Here is a 23125-nt window from a genome sequence, read left to right on the forward strand (position 1 = left end):
TTGTAATGTAGCATTTTCCAGCAGGAGGCTTCTGGGACCCGCTGTTTCCCTCCAGCTCATTCTTTGATAAAGTACGGAAATAAATATATTCCAACTAAAGACAAGTCAGGGACAACCTAGCAACTGGTTTCCATTTGGGTGGCTTCTGAGGGTATCTAACGACTTTCAAACGGCCATAGAACACTCCTAAAGGAGTTCCTGTGGCTTCGGTGAAGCAGAGCCAGGACCTCGAGCACTGAAGAACAACTAGCCTGAAGGACTACAGCAAAACTCCTTGCCGAGCCCACGTGGGAAGCAGGAGCTGAGAGATCCCTACCTGAAGCGGAGGCCCAAGTTGAGCTCCGGAGCAATGGGTTTGTCGGTGACAATCGTTGTGCCCGTGCCGACAGCCTGGACGGGGATGACGCAGGTGTGGCTGTTCTCTATGGACACCTTCACCTCATCCTCAAATCTCTCGGTGTCGTCCAAGTTTGCTATGATGGCCACAGACACCTCGCTCTCGGGGGGGATCACTCCTTTACTGGGTTCAATCCTCCAGCGCGAGCGTTTGCCAGCCTGTAAGATGAGCCAAACAGTAACTTAGGATGGAAACCATGGACCCTGGTCTCCTGCGGGATGCAGAAAAAGGATTAAAGACATGAGGGTAAAAACCACGAAGGCTTCGTTTCCCCAACTCGGAGCTACAGTGCCTGGAAACAGCACCCGTGCAGGAGCTCATACAACCTCTATTTTACCCTCCCTTAACAGACCCAGCTTTGTCCGACCCAATGGATGCGCTACCCTCAGGAGAATGCTACTGTCCCTCCAGCCTCCCTCTTGGAGGGCACACCCAGGGAAGCCACTTGATATCTCCTGGCTTCCCGACAACGGTGGCCGGCTCTGCCATAAAGGCTCCAGGCCACAGGAAGCCAGGACTGCTCCAGTCCCCCCGCCGCAGCCACACGGCTGGGGGATACTGCTGAGACCCCAAAGAATAACTTTGCAAAAGCGGTTGATAAAACCCCAAAGTCTTCTTTCCCAAGAGTCAGGCTTCTCAACAGCCCCTCAAGGGCTGCAGCCCTCTGTTCCCACGGATCATCACCTGCAGTGAGGTGCCCCAAGGCCCTCTGCTTTGGCAAAGTCAGCTCTAAGTGTTTATAGCAGGGCAGCGAAACAAGAAGCAGAAAGAAAACCACAAGACATGTGCCCTGTGGGCATGGCCTGGGCTTCCCAAGCACTCTTTTCCTCTGGGTCCTCACGGGCCTCCCTCTACGGATGGGGCAACAGAGGTGCCGGACCCCTCCAGCCCACCTAAAGCCACATTCACAAGGTGCAAGCTCGCAGAGGAGAAATGCACGCAGTGCTCCCGGGCCAGCAGGAAATGCACGGGGATGCAGACACGTGGCTTTCAAGTGTCCGTCACAGCATCAGTGCTACATGCACCACAGTTCAGCGCTGTGTTTGGGATGACAGGCACCACTCATCCAAAACTCTACAGTACTGTCGAGAAGAGGGTTACTTTCCTTTCCTTTTTTTTTTTTTTCCCTTTAAATAGAAACCAACGGTGTGCTCAGAGGCCTGACATGATAAAAGCAAGTGCTCGATCCAGGTGAAGTTAGCTCGAGTTTCCGTCCGGCGGGCTGGCAGCTCTGAGCTCTAACAGGACACCAGCCAGCCCAAGGGAGAAGAGCAGCAGAAAACCAAGCAGCACTTTGAAGCCACAGAAACATTTAAAATAACACTCCAAAATGACCTCTGCTGACAAGGTGAAGGCTAGCTGGAGGCCAGGGAAGCGATAACTTGCTGAGCATTCAGGGTCCCAGCAGCAAGCGTAGGTGCTCCCGCTACGCTAACTCCTTAGGCTGGCTGTGCCCTCCACGTAGAGCAGGTCAGGGCTGCATGCCTGCATCCCATAACGGAGCGTGCCAAAGGCATCAAAACGATTCCAGGCACCGGCAACATTTATACACTCAGCTCCATTTAATTTGTCCTCTAGGGCTTCAAAAAAAGAGTCTTGAAAAAGCAAGACGAGACTGGGATGGAGGCAGGTGGCTGCCACGGGGTAAACACTGGGGCCTCGCTGACCACAGAGGATTCCCACCAACCCTCCCCTGTGGTCCCTGCAGCTGGTCGCCGGCCTCGGAGGCATCGGCTGCGCTGCCGCCAGCCAAGGGCTACCCAGCCAGCTCATTCACACCGAGCCAGTGGGCGTTAGGTTTTCACTGACGTTAATGTACAACTTCTCCTCCGATTCACGCTGACACCGAGCAGCTTGCTTGAAAAGGAGACCCGACAGCTCTGCTCCAGAGGTGAATCTGCAAGTCTGCTATCTGACAAAGCTCATTTATCACAGCTTGGCAACGAGCCGCGCAGTAAGTTGTACCCAAGGAACTATTACTGAGGAACAATGACAGGCTGTCTCGATGGAGCCAGACTCGCAGTGTCCCAGGGTGACCCAGCGCAGACCCACCGTGCCCTGCCAGGCCAACAGCCCACTCCGGAGGAGCACGATTTGCATCGCGTCCTCCTCCTTTCCGTTAGCATCTGGTGTGGGTCCCAGGGGCAGCACAGTGCACCGCTGAACAGGAGACCTGCCAGGACCAAAAGGCTCTGCCGGACCAGCTCCGCTCAGGTTTTTAGGTCAGCTTCTGCCTACACCGGTCCAGGTTGTGTCCCAGAGACAAGAAATCCCTTGGGAACACGCTAATAGCATCTGTCCCCCTGCTCTGAAGGCCAAAATCTAACTTCTGATAAGATCCCTGCTCCTTGCTTAGGCTTGAATGCTCCAGAACACGATGCAATAGCTGCACATGCTGGGCAGACAAAGACAGCAGCTATTTCTGTCCCTGCAGGAGCCTGCACCACTGGACGCCAGAGTCGGAGCGCCAGGCAAGGGCTGGCATCAACCGCTTCGAGAAGCTCAGCTCTGAGATCGTTAGCTTCTCCTGGGACAGATTTCCTTGGAAATAAGCTGCCAACGTTTGCTTCTAGCGGGCACCAGCGCGCATCAGAGATGGACGGCTGGATGGCTGCCCCAAGGGATGGCCGAGGACCCACCACGCTGCCCTCTGCAAGTTACTTTGAGCCCATTAAGTGAAGCCATCTGGTCATTCCGGCCTTGCACGAGTGGAAGAAGCAGCAGAACTCAACACGAAAAATGCAGCCGTACTTTACCAAGCCATAGCTCTGGCGAGAGAGCGCTCACACCTCGCCAGGCGGATCCACCGCCCCCGGTGGGGGTCACGCACGAAGGGGAAATAACCCCCCACCACATCAGCTGCGCACGGAGCCTTGTCCCAGGGGCTTTAGCTGTCCTAAGGGGCGGGAGCCTGTGCTCTTCATAGCAGAGTGACTCCTCACCCGCACAAACTGCCAGTGGCAGAAAGAGCCCAGAAGCACCCTAAGGCCCACAGGGTGGGGATCAGAGCACAAGGCTGGCCGGATGCTCCCACCAGCCACCAGCCTCCTCCTGGCACCTCGGCACCAGCATCTCCTCGGCAAAAGCAGGGTGACCGCTTTGGTTGAGCCTCTGCCCCAGAGCACCAGCAAGGAGAAGTTTTGTGAAATCGAGGCAGAGCTTCTAAAGCCAGTGGGGAAAAAAAAAAAAAAAAAAAAAAGAAAAGAGAAGAAAAGAATTAAAAGTGTGGCACTCACTGCCACCGACAACGGAGCCCAATTTGTCACACTTGCTTCAGCTAACAGCAGCTGCTGAGTGAGCCAGCAAAGCTTGTCTCCATTTGTGTCCCCTGGCCATTGCTCAGCCCTCCAGGTCCCATCCGCCCTCCCCGCTGGGCTGGGGAGACCAGTGCCACCACTCTGCACATCGGGGCTCTCCAGCCAGGACACGGCCACGGCTTGGCCAGCTGCTGCCAAGCACAGGATTGAACAACCAAAATCCTCCTGCTTTTCCCTCGGGAAGAGAGCTCAGCTGAGTCACTCTGGCCTGTAGCAGCGTAACTGCCTTGAAGACTTCTACCCTTCTTGAACCCCGTTGGCCAGCAGGTGCAGCACAACGCGACAAGTTCCCTTTTCCTAGATGAGCAGAGTAACAATTTCTTCCATTACTGAAACACAGCAATTTTGAAAGACCCTGAACCCATAGAAGATACCGGATGCCATAAAATCCAAACTCTTCCCTGAGGCCACGTTTCAGGCACCTTTTCCAAGGTCTCCTCCAAACCTTTGCTCCCCCTTTTAAGGCCCACGTGCCCTGGACCTAAGCCTGAGTGACACTGGGAGGGACACAGCCTTCTACCTTCCTCGGCTTTTGGTACAACCCCTCACCAGCATGAGACTGGACGCTCCTGGCCACGAGCCATGTTCACGACTGATGCTGTGTGTTTCCAGGCCCTGTCAGCTACAACAAAGGGCTCCGGCAAAACCAAACTGGGTGGAAATGCACAAACTGGTACCGCTGTATAAGCAAAACACAGCCTTTAAAGCCAAACCAAGGGTTTCATTCTAAAGGTGAGCTTTTGGAGCACCATGAGGCTCTGGTGGGACAGCTCAGGAAAGAGTTAAGCCTAACCATCTTCAAAACTTCTGCTCACCTTGGAAGAGGCCACATATGCAGGGCTAGCGCTGCCCACACCCTGGAAAGTTAATTTAACCCTAATTTCTAAACAGCACTGCAGATATCATGAGAAGGGCGCAGCACTGTCTGCCTCTGTCTCACTATGAGCAAACACTGACAGGCTGGCTAATTATTCAGCTGCTTTGGGGGCGGGGGGGGGTGGGTGATTTACAGTAGATTTGAAAACCACCCTCTTGCTGATTGAAGTCTGCTCTGACTTCAGCGAGAGTAGCTGGGGAGAACTGCAGACAATGCTGACGTGCTCTTCAAAGCCTTCACTGCCCGCAACCTGCACGGTTTGCTCAGAGAGCAACAGAATCGCCCGTCAGCCAGACCCAGAAACAGAGCCACTAAAGCAGCATCGGCACTGTTTGGAAGTTTATCTCCGTGTTTTGCAGTCCTTCCATATGGCCATTTCATTAATAAAAGCAATGTCATCAAAAGCTTGAGGGAATAAACAATGAAATTAGTAAATGAAACAAATCCTGCACTACAGGGGAGCAGAGAGTATGGGAACTGCGTGTTCTGCCCTTGCTTACACCGCACCTGACCAAGGGCCTTTATACGCTGCCTGAAAAATCCATGGAGTTATCCACAGCGAATCCCAGTGACAAGATAACCAGGTACAGCTTTTTTTTTAAAAAAAAAAAAAAAACAACCAACCAAACAAATCCTGGTCTATGCTGCAAGGTCAGCTCCAGTTGAATGTGGCAGCAGCTCATCCCTGGGAACGCAGAAGGGGATCTGCACTGAGCCACCAGGCACCCTCCTGAAGACAACCCAGCTGGCTGTACAAGCACTGCTGGAAACCAGGCAGCAGCGAGCTTCACCTGGAGCACAGGGCTCTGCATCAGGGAGCTCAGGGCTCAGGCTGAAGGAGACAGGACCCCGCATTACGACTGTCATGAGAAGAGGCAACCCCAAGGAAGCTTTTCTGTCTCCTCCTCGTTACAAGGCACTGGGAAACCATTTGCCACCCTGCGGTAGCACATAACAGACCCAGCACGGGGGTTATGCAGGCAGAAGAAAGCTGCCACTGATTAAAAAACCTTACACCCTAGGCCTGTCTTCTCTTTCCTGATCACAGAGACGTGATACGCAGCTGCCTTCTGTGATGCCAAGAGATGTCAGCCTTAGCAGCCACACAAAAGATCCCCGAGAAGACAGCATGACAAAGAACAAGTAGGAAATGATCTAAGAACGATGCTTTTTCCTTTCTGCAGGGAGAGCAAACACTTCCATCTATCCATAACAAGCCTTTGGCACTTGTCAATATGGCAAAAATCAGGCACTTCGGGAGGCAGGAAAAGAAGATGACAGCGGAGCAAGGAGGAGAAACAGCCACTTTTATCAGCAGGTTACATCAGCCCCCTGCTAAGCTGCAACAGCTCCTTCATGTTGACCCATTGCTCCAGTCTTTTTTTACCCAAGACAGACACAAATCCCCCCCTCGCTGGATCCAGAGGATTCCCTAGCAGGCTGGGCTGCCTGGCAGCTGGGAAAGCAATCTGACAGGGAAAAGCACACCCGACAGACACAGGATTCACTGGGTGAGCACAGGACGACACACTGGTCCCAAGGGTAGCAGATCTGCAGACACCCTGGCAAGCAGGGATAAGCCAACCGAGGACGCAGGTACGCAGTCCCTACAACCCTCTTCCCACCCAAAAAGCCCCATCTCAATGCACAGATTGGGCGGGTTTTTGTTTATTTTCTTCTGGTGGCAGAGATGCTCCCTGCTGCTCCCTGCAACTGAGAACAGAACAGACACAACTCACCCAGCAGAGAGGAGAGGGGTACAGGGAAGCTGGTGCCTGCGGGGAACTGCAAGTAATTCCTGAAGTCACTATCCCAAAGTGAAGTTCACCACAAATCATGCTGGCTTGCTCAGGTAATGATCTTGTCTCCCACAAAGCCAGCAGCAAGCTTGCCTTAACAGGAAGAGCAATTATCACTCGAGGGTTAAGAGCACCATCGAGGTGGCAGCACGGCCACCTGCATTACAGCATTTTCCTTTTCTGTTTCAAACAAGACACCAGCCTTTCGTTTGCCCTGTTGCTGCCCCTCAAATTAACCTCATTCAGTTTGTCAAGCTGCCCGTCAGTGCGCATAACATTCATTCCCGATGCAACGCTCCTGCGAAAATTTCAGTCAATAACTCGCTCTTTCAAGTGGAGACCATGATCTCTGAGCCTCACAGCCACCGTTTGCAGATTGGCCAACAAACGGGAGACAGGGAAATCACAGCTCACCACCCTGCAGCAACCTCCAAGCAGGAACCAGAGCAGCGGCTTTGGCGCTTTACAGGACACAAGGCTTGGGTTCAGGGACACGGGGGAATGAAGGATGCCCGTGTCACCCATCAGCTGGGCTAAGGCACAGCGCAGCCTGCTCCGCTCTCAGATGGACACGTGCGCGCCACCCTGACGCCCGACTGCATTCCAGGCTTTAATCTCCACAATTATTCAGTCCCCTCTGCTTCCCGTCAAGGAGCTGCCAGGCAGTGTAAGGCAGCCAAGGGCAAAACCTCAACTGGGGCAGCAAAAGAGCAGCAGAGCAGGCAGCTGCTGAGGGCCAGGGCGCAGCTCGGGCACATCTCGCCCACGCCCGCGCTGCTCCCATCAGGCAGCCTCAGCAGCACCGTGCCCGGAGTCTGCCTGAAGAGCCCTTGGTGAAGCGGCTGATGGAGCAGGTTCCCAGGACCTGCCTCCTGGCACGTCTCCATGAGAGCAGCAGCTGCCCTGAAAAGCAGAGATGCTCACCATGGGGGAACTCGGCCCCGTGGAGTCAGCAGGGGGGATCATCACACACACAGAGTCACAGAGCGGCTGGGGCTGGCGAGACCTCCGGAGATCATCTGGTCCAAGCCACGGCTCAAGCAGAGCCCGTCTTTATTGCAGGCAAAGAAACCGTCCCTGAGCCGCCTCGTGTTACTGCTCTAGTGACCGATCAGCCCCAGGACTGGCAGAGATGGCGGTGAAGCACGACAGGCTTTATTGCCCAGTCCCATGGGTTAGGGCCCTGAGGCAACGGAGGGGCAGATGTACCCTGCAAGCCCCCCGGCTACACCGCGAGCTGCCCGGGGAGGAGGGAGGCATTGCACCGGGGCAGCAGGACCCGAACAGCTCTGCGGGTCACTGCCTGCGACAGGCATGCAAACCCATCATTTCAACACCAGTACCAGCCATCCCTGGTGGCTTGCTCTCGCCACAGGTGGAAAGCGGGTTTTCATGGTGGATTCAAAGAAAGCTGCCCTGGGAATCCCTCCCCCACTTGGAGGTTACCGTTGTCCCCCAAACAGCTGGAAAAGCAGCAAGGAGGAAATTCGCCCCCCTCCTCCTTGGCCCAGGAGGCTGAGCCTGGCCTCTCGCACGCTGCCTGATGCTTTACCCGCAGACCCAACCAAGCCCACAGAGCCAGGCCTGGGTGAACCAGCTCCACAAATCCAGCCCACCTAGCGTGGAGCAGAACAAACCTCCTCCCAACCCTGTTTTTAAGCCCCTCACAGATCCCACCTCCAGTGAGCGGCACATCCCACCCAGCCTCCGCACAGGAGCCCTCCCTGGCTGCACCAGCCCCGCCCCCCCCGCCAGGGCAGTGACCCAACCTCCTCCTGACACGCAGCTTGTCAGCTGCAGCCTCCATCAGTTCAACGGCCTTTCCCTGCGGCTGGCCTCCGGAGATGCTCTGCAACGCGACGGAGCCCACACGCTCTGTAGCTACACAACCCTTACCATTATATTTTTGTGCAACACCACAGCTGGTTGGGCCCCCAGCAGGTGTGAAACTCACCTCACCACAGGCAGGCTGAGGACAAACTTCACACCCCAGACTCTGTCACAAACAGCAGTCTGACACAAAGCAAACGCAGACCTAATGGGGAAAGCGTCGCAAAATCCATGCCCTTCCAGGAGCAAAGGGCCACAGGGGCCTCTTGATCTCAGAGCTCCCAAGACACGACTCTCCGTTAAATACCACCCAGAAAACAGAGGGAAAACTTGTAAAGATGATCCAGACTCATTTCTGCACAAACATCTATGCAAGCTGTCTATTTTACTGAGGGCTGCCCCAGCTAAAACTGCCCCCAGAGCCAGGCTCCTCTCGCTGCGTTGGGACGGAATGCCTTGCTTTCTCTCCGAGACAGCAATATGGAAACGTTGCATGTAAAAATCAGGCCACAGGCTGCTACAGACCAGTCATTTTTCATTGGGAAACAGCCCCACAGATACTTACCATCTCTACACAGAAGGATGCAGGGATGACAGCCTGATTGGAGAGGTGGAGAGTTTTGGATGCATCTTGTAGAACTTCAATACTGCCAAAATTTATCTCACTCAGATGCACGTAGACAACCTGTTCTTCTCCAATGCTCACTAAACAGATATTCTGCTCCAGGAAGCAGGTAGGAAAGAAAAAAGAAAAACAGGGGAAGTTAAAAAATATGTGACAGCTTTAAGTGTCCTCCTCGACTGGGCGATAAGTACGGCTGTTGGAAGTTTTCAGTGTTGCAAGGCTGAAACAGAAGGCCTGGGGCAAGTGCAGGCTCGGGAGTGACCCCATCTGAAAGCCTCAAGCTCCCGTTCTCAGGGGACAGAGAAACCCTGGGTCCCACGCTCTCCTTTCCAGACCTCCTCCACAGTTAGCTCTCCTTTCTCTGCCTTGTGCCTGCTCCCGCTCCTTCTGCCGCTCAGCCTTGCCCCAAACCTCCCTGACCGCTGCTGCTGCACAGCGACACTTGGACAGTTACTTCTCTGACATTCCCAAAAATGCACCTCTGAAAACCAGCACAAGCCAGAAGCGAAGCAGGCTCTTCAGAGCAGAGATCGTGCAAGTTATGGCCTCTGATGTGTGCTTATGTGTATTCCTGGTATGGCATGAATAACAGGCATTAATTATTAATTACATCATTCAAGTGGTGTTTTTTCTCTTGACAGTCAGACCCAAAAGCTTTCTCCTTGCAGAACTGGCACAGACTACTGGAGGAGGAACACAGATCCCTTTGCTAAACCACCTTCCCACATCATTAAAAACAACAAGAATTTGTCCACTCTTGCGGTGGATTTCACTGGTTCCAAACACCTCAACACTTCAACAGGATCTGAATGCATAGAACTCCCAACACTGACCAGACGCCGTAGGATTCACTGGAGGGCACAGAGTACGATTTAACCGAAAAAGAAACCAGCTTCCACGATGTAAAACCTTTAATGATGTCTGGCTCAAGGAAGTGGTATTGACAGCTGTCAGAATCACCAGCCCAACTCGGCCAGAAGCAGCAGCATCCAGAAATGCTCATCCCTTGACAGGGCACTGCTGCGTGCAACTAAGAGCCAAAAAACTCACCTACCAAGGCTGGGGCCTCCAAAATAAGGAACTGAAGCCATGCACGATGATGCATGTCTGGGCAATGCTGCCCAAAGCTCCCGGGAAGGAGGAGCTGCAGGGAAGAGCTGCGCCTCGCCAGCCAGCTCAGCTCCCCGGTGACAGCGGGACAGCAGCAGCAAAGGCAGGGCAGAGCCCTTTGGAGATGAGCGGAACAACATCTGGAGGATGCCCAGGAGAGCTGCCTTCTGTCAGCCTGTGTACTAACACCACGCATCCTCACCACCAAGGAGAGGGCTTCAAAAACCCCAACCCCTTCATCTACAGGGTTCTAAAAGGGACAAGGAAAATGACATTCAACAGCGTTACAGGCAACATGGCACAGGGAAAGGCAGCAACAAGTGACGGCAGCTCTGCCACCAGTAACGCCAGCGCTGGGATTTACCAGCTCCTTCATGCAGATGCCACACGCCAGACTGGAGCTGGCACGCGGTCACCTGCAAACCAAATACCCAACAACAGAGCTGTGGAGGGACTCTGCACAACCTGGATGAAAGATCTGTACCACGTTCCAACTGTAACGGTGGTAAAGACCAGGCATCGACACTGGGCACCCCAGCCTAAGGCAAGAACGAGCTTTGAAGTTCTATTGGAACACGCAGCCATTCCCAAGGTCAGACTTGCAGCCGTACGGGTAGGATCTGCCACCAGTGCAGGACACGTAACAAGACAGCCAGCTCTTCTGCCAGCCCAGAAAGCTTTGGGTGCGTCAGCTACCAGGGAACTACTGGAACTGCACTGCAACCTGAAGACAGACCTATAGAAAATGCAACGCAGCTAGTCCTTTCTTTAGGCACAGCTACGCTTCTCCAGCTGAAATGCTCGCCCTTTGCGCAAAACATTGACACGCTCACGTCCAAATAGAAAAGATTAAGGTAAGGTCAACTTTCAATTTATAAATTGTTAGCCCAAGGGTAAAAGCTTTTCAAGGTACCTGTAGTTCAAAATCCAGCTGACATTTAAACAACTGGTTATTCCAGTGGGGAGAAGCCCTCCTCTTTCGGGGAAGCATGCCTTCTGTTTGCAAGCAACTGTTTTGTCAAACTTGAGACTTCCCTGCAAAGCCTGCATTGCCTGGCCTTGCTGTTGACTGGTTTACATGCACACCCCCAGCAGCCTGGGTTGAGATGATCGGTGGCATCCAGGGGATTTGGCATCATCGTTTCAATTCGGTTTATAAAAAGTTTATAGCCCTGCAATTGTTTTCAAAATGTCAGCCTTCCTTTCTGTTACAGAAAGCTTCACGTTCTCGGGAATCCTCTGATATCCCCTTCCGTGCTCAGAGAGAGGACAAGACATTTTAAAACAGCTGCTTCAAAAGTTAGTATCCTTTTAAATTAAAGTTTAATTAACTAAATTTGTTCTCGATTTCAGCCAGTGGAAGCCAGGACACCAGATACAACATTCTCTTGCCTACACTTTGTTGTTGCTGCTGTATATGCCTGAATGCAAATGTCCTGTAGGAGCCTTTAGTCCAGGAATGCTTCGCCTCACCCCTTTTCAAGCTTGGTAGGGAAAAAAAAAAAAAAGAGAAAAAAGCCTGTGCTCCAGATGCAAGCAGTGTGGAGTCTCATGCGTCTTTGGCTGGGGCTTTTGGCAAAGAGATGTGATGGATATTTCTCAGGCGGGATGGACCTGACTTTCAGGAAAGCTTAAATCCAGCTTTACAGAAATCATCATTTCAGCACGGTCTCTTACACCGCTCCTGCTTTTAGCAGCATTCAGCGATGTCCCCGTGAGCTCCTGAACAAGAGTTCTAATGAAGCAGCAGTTGCTGCTCATCTCGTAACGCACGAGAGCGAGAGACCCAGGAATTGCTCTGGGTTTCAGACTGGGCTTGTTATCCCGCCTCACACGTCCGTAATTAAACACCATCTCAGACACTTAGATTTCCACCTAAGAGGACACCACCCTTCTCTAGGCATTAGCTGCTACTTATGCCATGAATCCCTTCTTTCCGTGTCCGCACCAGCCACATATTGTCACGTTCTCCTTTTCCCTGGCAGAACCCCTGAACACTTTATGCCCACCAAGATGAGTCACACAAAGGCACGCATCTCGCCTAGCACTCACCAGCGGGGATCTTTCATTCCCAAACACTGAGACACTAGCCACAGTGTCCTGCCTTCCTATCGCCTGGGCTTCCAGCGTAAACGGCATCTCCACCGAGCTGTGAGGCTGGATAATCCCACACGGCACAGGGCTGGAGTACCACACAGCAGCATCCTCCTTGTGCTCCTATAAGGGACAGAATCAAAGACAACTTCAGAGTGACCTCTGAGGAAACTTCAAGCTCCTTAACATTACCACAACAGCAATTCACCCACATTTTTAAAAATCCCTAGGAGAAAGCAGAAAGGCGCAACACAAGCAGCAAGATTTATATGGGCCTAATTAGCATCCTCGCAGGGTCCAAAAGCTGCTGCACCCACAAACACCCACTCCGGTGCTGGTGGCCTCCTTGCAGCAGCTCTTCACAACCCTCAAAGTTCTCCTGCATGAAAGCACCCCAAAGACTAGAACCAAAACTGCTTCCTGAAGAGTTCAAACCACTCCTGAAGTTCATATTCAGGTAGCTTCCCGTTCTCTCCAAAACTTTAGGCTTGAATATAAAACAGCAAGGTCTTATCCAAACCCCGTTTTTTTCCTAATAAACCCCTCAACAACGACGTTTGAGGGCAGGAGGCGAACACGACGCCAAGCCTGAGGAAGGACTCCACAGCAGCCTGGAAGATCGCTGTCGTTCACAAGGGTCAGCATCCACTCGCAAGGGAACTTCAGAAAGCACCGTCCAAATGTCAGAAGAGGGCTGAGCACGTGCAGCGGAGGAACGACACATCCGGGTGAAGAGATGACCAAAGGGAATTAGAGACACTGAGAGAATGTAGAAGTTGTTTACTCCCCAAACAGCATGAAACAGACACAAGGCATTTGTCTCTGCCGGATAGACATTTCCTACCTCTACGGCAATCGATCACCTCTAACTTCTTCTTACTCAACAGCCTCTTGTAACGGAGGGGCAGCCCCAGACTCCCGTGGCAGAGGCTGCCCAGTGCCCTGCCCCAGTGCTCTCTCCTCAAGCTTTGCCCCTCCCTTGCCCCAGGAGGCCGGCAAGGACCCTCCCACAGTCCCAGCAAGGCACGAGCTCTGCGGGAGCCTTCCCGCTGAGGACCAGCGCTCCCCAAAGCTCAAGGAAAACAAGACTCCCGCATCTCAGTAAAAGCAACTCCCTCCTCTCCCGTACCGCTCTCGCCCTGCCTGAAACCTCAGCCGCTTGCCCCCGCGATGGAGGGCACCAGCACCGCCTGCCTCTCGCACTGGGTGACCAGCCGCTCCCAGCTCCTGCAGCTGCCTGGGTCCTCCACCCACCAGCCCACACACTGACTCTTCCCATTCCCACTCGTTTTACAAAATTGCAGCCCAGGCACCCAGTGGGTGACTCTGCCGGGGAGAGAGAACAGCACCAGCGACCTGCGTCCCTCTCGCCATTAAACTGGCACCCGCTGCGGCGCAACGGCATTGAACGTGGCTGCAGCTTTTGGCTTAAGTCTGGGAACGTTCATGCTCAAGAGAACCAGAGAAACCTGAGCTCACCTGCCACACCAAGGACTAGTTTCCCCTCACCACTCCTGCCGTAAGCCCCTTTCCCATTTGCACACGCCTTCACTAACTGAGCCAGACCCCAGCTTTCAGCAGGCTGCTCGCCGCCTTCCAAACAAATGCTGCATTTTGGGCCAACCCAGCACAAGCCCACCACTTGCAGGGAGAAGCAGGAGCAGCCCTTTGGAGATTTGTTATTCCTCAAGTCCCAGACAACAGGCCAATAGTGAATATAATCACTGTTCACTTAAAAAAACATAAAATAAAAATAAGACAGAGACATGGCCCTGAGCACTGAGCACATCTCATCATGGGCTGCTTTCAAAGCACGGCTGTGCTCACAGCGAGCTGGGCAGAACTAGCTCGTTAAGCAACATTTCTCATTTGGAGCTGAAGCCAGGACACCCCACGCCAGGCAGCGTGCTGGGCATGGGTACGCGGGGAGAGGTGGCCAGCTGCAAGGAAAGCGCCGGTACCTGGCTGTGAGAGGCAGCGCCAACACCTCCTGGCCAACACCATCCACGTCCACCACCAGCGCCAGCTCGTATTGCCTCACCGTGCTGGAACACAGGGTGACCTGGTAGAGGAGAAGAGCGTCAAATACTTAATCACTGCCAGAAGCCATCAGCCACGCGTGGTGTCCTCTGGCTCTCACCCACGGTCAGGAAAGGGAGCGATATTTTGCCTTAGTTCTCCTGCTGGTCCACGTGTAGACCACTGTCTTTCCGAGTAACAAAACTCTTCTGGCGATATCCGATTTATTAAGTACGCCTTGCATACCAGGGCATATGTAAGCTAAATTAAAGCACAATTAATGTTCTACTTGCCACTGGGACCAATTTTTACTCTCGACTACAACAGCATAAATCCAGAGGAAATCTGTTGACTTTCACAGAATGAGTCCAGCTTTACAGTGGGAAGCCGAGGGCAAAACGTGGCCCAGCAGCAGCTGTGCAGCTCACGGCTGCTGGAGCTTTTCCAGTCCTCGCTGCAGTGGATGCAACCATTCTGCTCCACACGAGAGGAAAGATAAGACCGGGAAGAATAGCAAACTGCTTTATGCAATGACATCTTTCTTTTAACAGTCACCTTCTGTCCCCATCCTTCCTCGGCCCACTTTAAATCAAATTGCTCTAAGCAGCTCAGACACACACGCGTGGCTTCTGTGCTTGACCGGAGGGTACATGATCCTTGGCTTACAACTTTGGAAACAAAACGGTGCTCCGCCCCAGAGTACCCCAGCTCACAAAAACCTAACACGAACACCGATCTCTTACTTGCGTTATGCCCAAAGCCAGCAGCACTACAGCCCTCCTGCGCACCAGTGAAGCTTCAGCTCCACCTGCTGAAGCACGTACGGCCGGGCTCGTGCCATACCTGGATCCCCAGGGCTCCTTGGGAGCGGACGGTCCCCTTGCAGGGCATTATGGTGAATTCAGTTGGCTTGATGTGATGTTGGGCTCCCTTTCTCCAGGACGGGCAAGTGTTGTCTGATATCTGCGCAAAACTGGTGACGCTGCGCTGTCCTGAGCCATCGCCAGGGATGCGAAGGTTGAAAGTCATGGGAACCAAGGAGGTGTTAGTGAGGCGACACGGCAGGGTGCGAGGAAAGCCTGGGAAGGTGAGACAAATATCAGTTAAGTCCCCGGTTATCCCGTGATTCCTGGTGTGACTCTCCTGTTAGGATAGACCGGTGCTTGTTGTTTATCTCTTTTCAGTGTGAATGAGAGGTAATGGAGAAGCTCAGGGAGGAGTGAGTTGTGACTGAAGTTGCTTTTTCCATGGATGGCACAGCTTGCTTCCTTGGCAATGGGCAGTGCCGTTGGTGCTGAAGAGCTGTCTCTACCTGTGAGGAGCTCTCTCACCTGCCCCCAAACCAGCCCCAACTCCTTCTCACTGATCAGTGTGCACCCAGACAGAGCATTTATTCTGAAAATTCAGTCTGTAAAATCCCCCATTAACTCCACGAACATTCCCCCAGTTTTCAATATATGAAAGTAGGGCATTGTCATGTAAGGAAAAGAAAGGATGAGACCGGGCACTACAACATGATGCATTGCACTCTAATGCAGTTTCTCTAGGCAGGACCCTTAAGGCATCTCCTGTTTCTGGGCAACCAGACTGAGCACATGACAACTCAGCCCACCTCACTGCAGGCAAACCTGATGCTTCCTTAGAAATGAGCAGGAACTGTGTCTCACCTTACCTAACACACGGGGACATCACATCCACACTGCCTTTGATTACTGCCCACAAAGCCTGACATCACTCCAGCTCTGACACTTGCTTTCCACAACGGAAAACCAGTGGTACAACCACACTGGGTGAGGGGGTGGCTGCTCTGCAGAGGCAGGACACCAGCCCGCAGCTTGGTCTGGAGCGGACACCAGCTCTGCCAGAAGACACCTCCCATGCCCTGCTTACCAAGTGCTATTTGAATAAAGACAGGGAGGAAAACCACCTGCAGACACAGCAGATAGTTTCTCTGTGCCCAGCAGCAGTGACCATTGCCCACCGCCAGCAATTACTCCGGCAGGGAGGCGGCGGTGGGGCACAGAAAGGACATGCACCGACTGACCCACTGCACAGCCCCAAATGGGACCGAAGCCACCAGATGCAGACAGCAGCCAGCAGCACAGTGACAAGAAGCAAAAATACAATAGCTGCCTTCAGCTGAAAAGGCCTTGTTAATGAAATCAGATTAAAGTAGGATGAATCTCCTATTACACAACCGCATTTCTGCCGGTGCGTTTCTTGTGGGTCTATTTATTCAAAAGGAAGCAGAGAAGTGGCCGAGTGGTGATGCAGGGAGAGGGGGAAGTGGCTCAGGGAAAGTATTGAGATTTCCTAGAAAGTCCACGAACCGCATGAAACCACAGAGGCATCCTGGGCACAGAATGATCATGGCCCTTCAATCAATCCCCAAATGATTTCACATGTAAACTTTAGATCATCTCAGTACAAAGCCTTTTCTCTGAGACTCGAGATGGAGAATCAGAATCTGCATTTCAGTGGAGATGCTCTGGGTGCTCAGCCACCGGCTCCGTCAGTGGAGCAGTGCTTCGGCTGGGGAAGGAGAAGGAGCCCACATCTCTGGAGACATCACTGCCCAAACCAATGCCGAGCTACTGCCTGGGCTTATTACCGGGCCGGTGATAACGAGGAGCCCTCACAGCACAAATTAACAGCTCACACTAAAGGTCAAGTGGGTAAGTGGTGTCCTCGCCTTGCAACAGGAACGTTCACCCTGAGCAGCCACAGGCTAGCGTGTGGCTCCAACTCCCTTCTCCTGCAGCCCCATCCCCTGGGCCCTTCTGGGACACGGGCTTTCACCATCATTCTGCCGCCAAGGATTGGGAGGTTGGGGCTGAGCAGGCTCTGAGGGCACCAGGAAAATACTGACTTTCTATTCCTTTGGTCCTGTTTGATCTCACGGCAGCAAAATACCACCTGAGCAAGCGGCAGCCCTGGTTCTAACACCCTGAAGGCTGCTGTGGAGGAACACAAGCGACAGACGCTCCCAAAGCGCTTCATTTCAGTAAGGCAAAGACCTCCCCACCAGCGGTCCAAGCCCAGGGCACACTCACCAAAGGAGACGTCGCCGAATGGAGGGAAGGTACATGGAAAGGGAAAGTCGGTCCGATGACACAGCCCCTGTAAGGACAAAGGCAGAGGAGGAACTGGCTTGGTTAAAAAGAACTGCAAAGTGTTCGGCTTTCGTTACCACCGGGACGGATAGAAGCTGGTCTCAGCAGCACAGCGGGTTTCAAATCAACCCGTCACCCCTGCGCTCGGCACAGCATCCCTGTGCACAGGAGGCAGCCAAAGCAACGTGGTCAGCAGGTGGCAGCTGCTGAGGTGGCTCAGGGCACCAGGGCAGGCAGGGTACACCCCCAGGTTGCTGCTGGCCCAGTGAAGGACCCTGAACAAGTGATGGCTCTGTGCCTCAGTTTCCCGACCTGTCATGTGACGGGCAGAGCTGTCCATGCAGAAGCAGGTTCATTGTAACTAGCCCTCTCAGCCACAGGTTCCCTGCTTTGGTATCTCCTTGCTGGAACTGGCCTTTCCATGGCCTATATGGACATCTTCCTCAGACCTTATTCCACACTACCATTATGCGTGCAGGATTTTGAGGCACGAATCCACAGGAGCCCCAGACATCTACTGAGAAACGCAGCACAAGTTCTACACAGTGGATGGTGGAATCTTGGAGGAAAGTATCAGCTTGTCACCAGTGCACCGGCTGACACATCCAACAGCAAGACTATTTGCACCACCGAACATGAGTGTCCCGAAGCCACCACACCAGCCCGCCCATCCCTAAATTCAGAGAGGTTCCAAACTCCCAAACTCACCAACATCCACTGAAATCAGCACTTGAAGCTGCACAACATTCATTCATTTCATGGTTGATGCCAATCAATGCCAGCTCTGCCTCTTGCTGAAAAAAACAAATACAGATCAAGGAGCACAGTGACCCGTGCCTCCTAGTTTTATTCACAGGGCTGCCACCGGGTCTCTCGTACACATGAACAGACCCCAGCCTCCCGCAGGAGGGACCTGCACTCACCCGTGGTGTCCCAGTTCCAGCATCCCTTTCTAAAGAGCAAAAGAACAAGCGTTCAGGACCTCGTCAGGTCTGTTTCCAAGTAAAGAGTGATCACCTATGGTTTGGGCATCTTCTGACTGCACGATCAAAAAGCACTCAAAATCTGACTTTCAGGAGTTTCAATCCCATGCTAATTCTCAATTCCTGGAGCTGAGTCAGTTCCTGAGAACAAGTTAGGTAGCAAATCCCTTCTGGCAATGAGGTTCCCTCTCCAAGGACCTCACGTAATCAGACTTAACCTGCCAAGCCCCAGCATCCTACTCTGGATGGAGCAAAGGGAGCAGACATGCTTTCCGTAATAGCACTTGCCAAAAGACGATAGAAAACTGCCTCCAAACCAGCCACAACTGGGTCTCACACTGGGAAACTGCCAAGGGTGAGCCTTGCAGCGAGGGGGGAAATAACTGCCGTTTCTGCTGAGCACACAGGAGCTGTGCTCAAGGAAGTCAGACCTGAAGGACTGCCCAGAGGGCTCGGCCAAGCAGCCAGCCCAGAGCCCTGTGCGCTACAGCCGGTAACAGCGCAGCTTGCAAGAGAACGGGGGAAGAGGGCAGTCTTTATGGCAACAGCCACATCTTCCAATAGTGCTTCTGAAGGGAGATCGGGGTCCTCGCAGAACAGGAAGGAGCACAAGGTAGGAGAGGAACCACCTGCACTCCCACCGCTGTTCCTTCCCCTGCAGCCCCGTGTCCCACCAGCCAGCTCACCTCCACTCAAAAGAACTGGGAGTTTTTCCCTCCCTGGAGAACTCAATCCAGTGCACAACCCCCCTGAAGAGGGAGGCTCGGCTTGCCCCGGTGGGTGGGCATCTCAAAAGCATTTGAAACAAACAGCTTGAGTTGTGGGGCTGGAGAATGAGAGATAAGGGCTGGACAGGGGTCCTTGGAACAAAGGCAAGACAGAAAGCAAGGAGGCAGATGCCATCTCGAGGAGAGGAGTCTGCAGTGGGAACTACTGTGGAGGCACCCCCCAGGCTCCTGTAACCCTCCTCACCTGACGGTCAAGGTCACGGGCTCAGGGGACCCATCCACACTGAACCAGAATCCTTCTGTGAACTGCCCCAGGGCGGTGGAACTGAAGGAGATCTGGATGACTTGGAGGACATCTGGTAAAACGATGCCCTCCTGGGGGAGAAAGGAGAAGCAGGAGCCCAGAGCGGTCGCTGGAAGGACCAACTTGGAGGGGGCATCAATGACTCCTTTGTTAAACAGGATCACCTGCAGCAGCAAGAAAGCAAAATGGAAATACATGAGGAATCTTCTTTCCTTACAGAAGGCTGATTTGTTTTCTAATTAAACTTCTACAAAAGGCAGAAGATGCTGCGTGCTGCTGCTTGGCTGAAGCCAAAGAAAACACAACAGGACAGTTTCTGCCTTTGGGTTTTTGCATGCAAAAAAACCCCGTGATAACTTCACATAAACAGAGTCACTCTGGGTTTATTCCACTGACACAGAGCAGTCCGCTTGGACTTGCAGGGCTGAGGATGTGCTCAGCATCACCAAGGCGATGCAGACCTGCCCCAAAGAGCAGCAAAGGGCGGTCGCAGCATTACTAGCGAATCGTCACCTAACTGCTCCTGCTCCAGATGAGCCCAGTCCTGCCAAGGGCAAAACGCATTCAGCTCCCGTTACAGCCAGCAAGTTTACTGGATGTAGAAAATACCTCGGGACAGCCCCATAACCAGCTTCAGCAGCACTCCCCGACTCTGCTAGGGTACGTCAGTGAGGCGCATTTTATTCTTTTCTTTGATCTGAGAGTCTCTTTGTCTTTGCTCAACCAGACATGTCAAGAAAGGATGAGAGGGAGGGGCATAGCAGCTCCACCTGCTCTAAAGAATCTCTTTCATAAATATTCACAGCCATCATCTACTAATTTACCATTATTTACTGTTCCAACAAGCTACACAATCCTGCAGCATTTGCTGAGATTCAGCAAGAAATGCCCACACCTGCCTGTGAGTATCAGCACACTGGTGGTCACCAAACCTACCCAAAGCAAAGCTCTACAGTTTCCGAAGGCTGCAGGTGAAATCCGGCCATTTCTGTGGACTTATCTACCTGCTTGGCAGTTATTTTCCCTAACTTTTGTCCTCGCAAAACCTGTCAGAAAAACTGAGACAGAAGCAGAGGTACAGCCCTTATTTTTTTAATTTTGCAGCTGCTGTTGAAAACATTCCTGTATTCAATTTCTGCACTGGGAACTTGGAAACTACTCATATGTTTTACACCTTCATTACAAATTGCACTTAGGGATCCCACACTGAAGTTTACCTCCAGTCTGGCTACTTAATACAGCACTTGGAGTATCATCTACTTATTCACATTTTCTCCAGTAATGAAACCAACACATTGATATATATAGGATCAATAAAGAATCAGCATTAAAAAATGCATACATACAGTGCACAATATTTTGGCAAGAAAACACCTTAACGTGTCCTTCCCTGCAACAGTCAAGCTTTTGAAAGTGTCTGGCACGATGTACTGCCTCATTTTCTACCGCCTCCAGTTGCTGTATCTTGGGGGTTTTTTTTGGTTGTTTTTTTTTTGAGAAAACTTGCCACCATCGGCGGGGGAGGCAAATACCCAGAAAGCTCCTTTGCTTCATTTCCAGAACTGCCCTGCTCTGTTCATAGAGCCAGAGGGGCACCAGGTCTGAAGGGTGGCAGGAGGCTGCTCAGCAGGGACAGCGCTCCCGGTGCCTGCGCGGGCAGCTCTGCGCGGGGAGGCTGCCCGGCTTCCCTCCGGCGCCAGGATCCAGCAAGTTGCGCTTCACTGAAAGGTGTTTGCAACGGACTCGAGTCGGAACACAACACGTTTGTTCCAGCTGCTTTTTAACCGCCAGGGTACCAGGGTGCAGTGATTCTAGGGCTGAAACAAAAGCCTCTGGACCCTGACCTTTTTGACCCGGTGTTGCTTTCATGTGTCAAGGGCTGGATTTTCTGCATGAAGCCTCCCAGCTGGTCTCAAAGGGAGGTTGCCAAAACGCAGGGATCGGGGCTTTGTGGACAACATACACACCTTTCAGACCCCATCAAAACTATCCAGATTCTGCAAAAACTCCCACATTTAACTTACATCAAATAATGCGTGCACGTAACTGCCTGTGTTGCCAGAAATCCAGCAGGTGCACAAAGCTCACTGCTGCCCCAGGGGCCATCAGGATCCACCCCAACCCCAGCAAACCCCACTGCTCACCTCGTAGCTGGGGGCTGATGCAACAAAAACCTTCCCGATGTCCAGCTGGTCAAAGCTGAAGCGCAGCTGGGGCCCTGTGCCGCTCCCTTTGATGCGCAGGGGCAGCCTGGTCTCACGGCCTGGGGAGAGGTTGCCATGTCAGTACAGAATTCCTTCGGTTCGCCTGGATTTTCCAGGCAGCCTCAGAGCCAGTCCCTGACTCCGGGCTGGGTGGCACCAGCACTAGATGCTCCGCGAGAAGATACGGGACCCTTCTCTTCCCTCAGCAGATCAACTTTGCGGCTGGTTTCTAACTTCTGACGGAGCCCTTGGGCTGGTTTGTAACTTAGCAATCAGTTTGCACCCTGAGAAAGTGATGCTGCGTATAAAACATGATTTCTGAATTCCTTCCCATGCACTTAAATGAGCTTTGAAATCCATTCAGAGAAGGCACAAAGCTCACAAAACAGAGCCGGAGAGAAAAATCTGCTGTCTGTATCGCTGCAATCGGAGACGACCGCACAGGAGCTGAGAAGTATGAGCCCAAGCAAGGCAGAGCAGCCTGCTGACAGCGATACCCCAGCAGCCTGCTGACAGCGACACGCGCACCCGAGCGCTGCCTCAAGCAGGCAGAGCATCTCAGCCACCACCTGCGCCTAACGTAGGGCTCTGTACCGGGGTGCTCCAGGGCTCACCGCCTGCAGCAGCGCCTTGTTAAGACGGGGCTTTACGGTTTCCAGAGAGCAGCACTCACCTGTTCCCACCATCAAACCAAGAGCTCAGCTTTGTAAAGACGCCCCACCTGAAGCATACTGAGCAGTTACGGAAAACCAGCCTCCTCGCTACTGAAACCAGATAAGCTCTAAGTGTACTGCTAACACACATATCCCTTGCTGCAAAGGCAACTGAGACCACAAGGCTTACAGCTGAACTCCAGGATGCTGATTTTCTTCCTTAAGTCTGCTAAGATGGCATAGTGCAGGATCTTTCAGTCTGAAGCCTTTCTTGAACCACTGGAGCAGCCTAAAGTGCCTGAATTCTAGCTCAGATTTTGGCTTAGGTCACCCTGCTGTTATAGATTTGCTAATAAGTTAAGATTGATTGACTTTATTTGATTGATTATTTGATTTTATAAAATCAATCATGTAATAGAAATATAAGAGGATGGGGAAATGTTATAGATTTGCTAATAAGTTAAGATTGATTGACTTTATTTGATTGATTATTTGATTTTATAAAATCAATCATGTAATAGAAATATAAGAGGATAAGAAAATATATTTTAATGAAACTTATAGTTATAGTAAAAAGCGGCTATAAAAAATCCTCTGTACAGCCCCGTACCAAGGCCGGAGGAATCGGTCAGAATCACCTAGTAGGAATGTTTAGAACTTAGATAACAGACTTAAGATTTGAGATGATTGTTCATATGTAACCTAGGAGGATGTACTAAAATGTCAAAATGAGAATTTATGTGAACTGGGAAGAGTCGAGTGAAGCAACCCATAGTTGCCGGCCAAGAAACAGTTACCTTAAGTGGCAGGTAATTCTGGCAGGGGGAGATCGAGACCACCGACTCACATACCACCTACCCAAATCGTACCCCAGACCCATTTCCGGACCTTTCTAACCTTTATTGCGCAGAATCAGATATGGGAGGAGAGTATGTTAATGATTTATGGGAAATCTTATGATTATGCATGAATATTTAATGAATATGTATGAATGAGTTCTATATAAGGTGTATGATTTTGAACCATGGTGTGTGTCGATCGTGAGGGGACTCACTCACGCACCCGGCCGTCC

At 52.3% G+C, this 23125-nt stretch overlaps 1 pseudogene; it reads right to left on the bottom strand.

Moving 5' to 3' along the window:
• Positions 1 to 312: 312 nt before the first annotated feature.
• LOC130143372 (hydrocephalus-inducing protein homolog) overlaps positions 313 to 23125 on the bottom strand; it is a 66612-nt pseudogene continuing 43799 nt past the window's right edge.

This window comes from Falco biarmicus, unplaced genomic scaffold, assembly GCF_023638135.1.
Source record: "Falco biarmicus isolate bFalBia1 unplaced genomic scaffold, bFalBia1.pri scaffold_27, whole genome shotgun sequence".
NCBI lineage: Eukaryota > Metazoa > Chordata > Aves > Falconiformes > Falconidae > Falco > Falco biarmicus.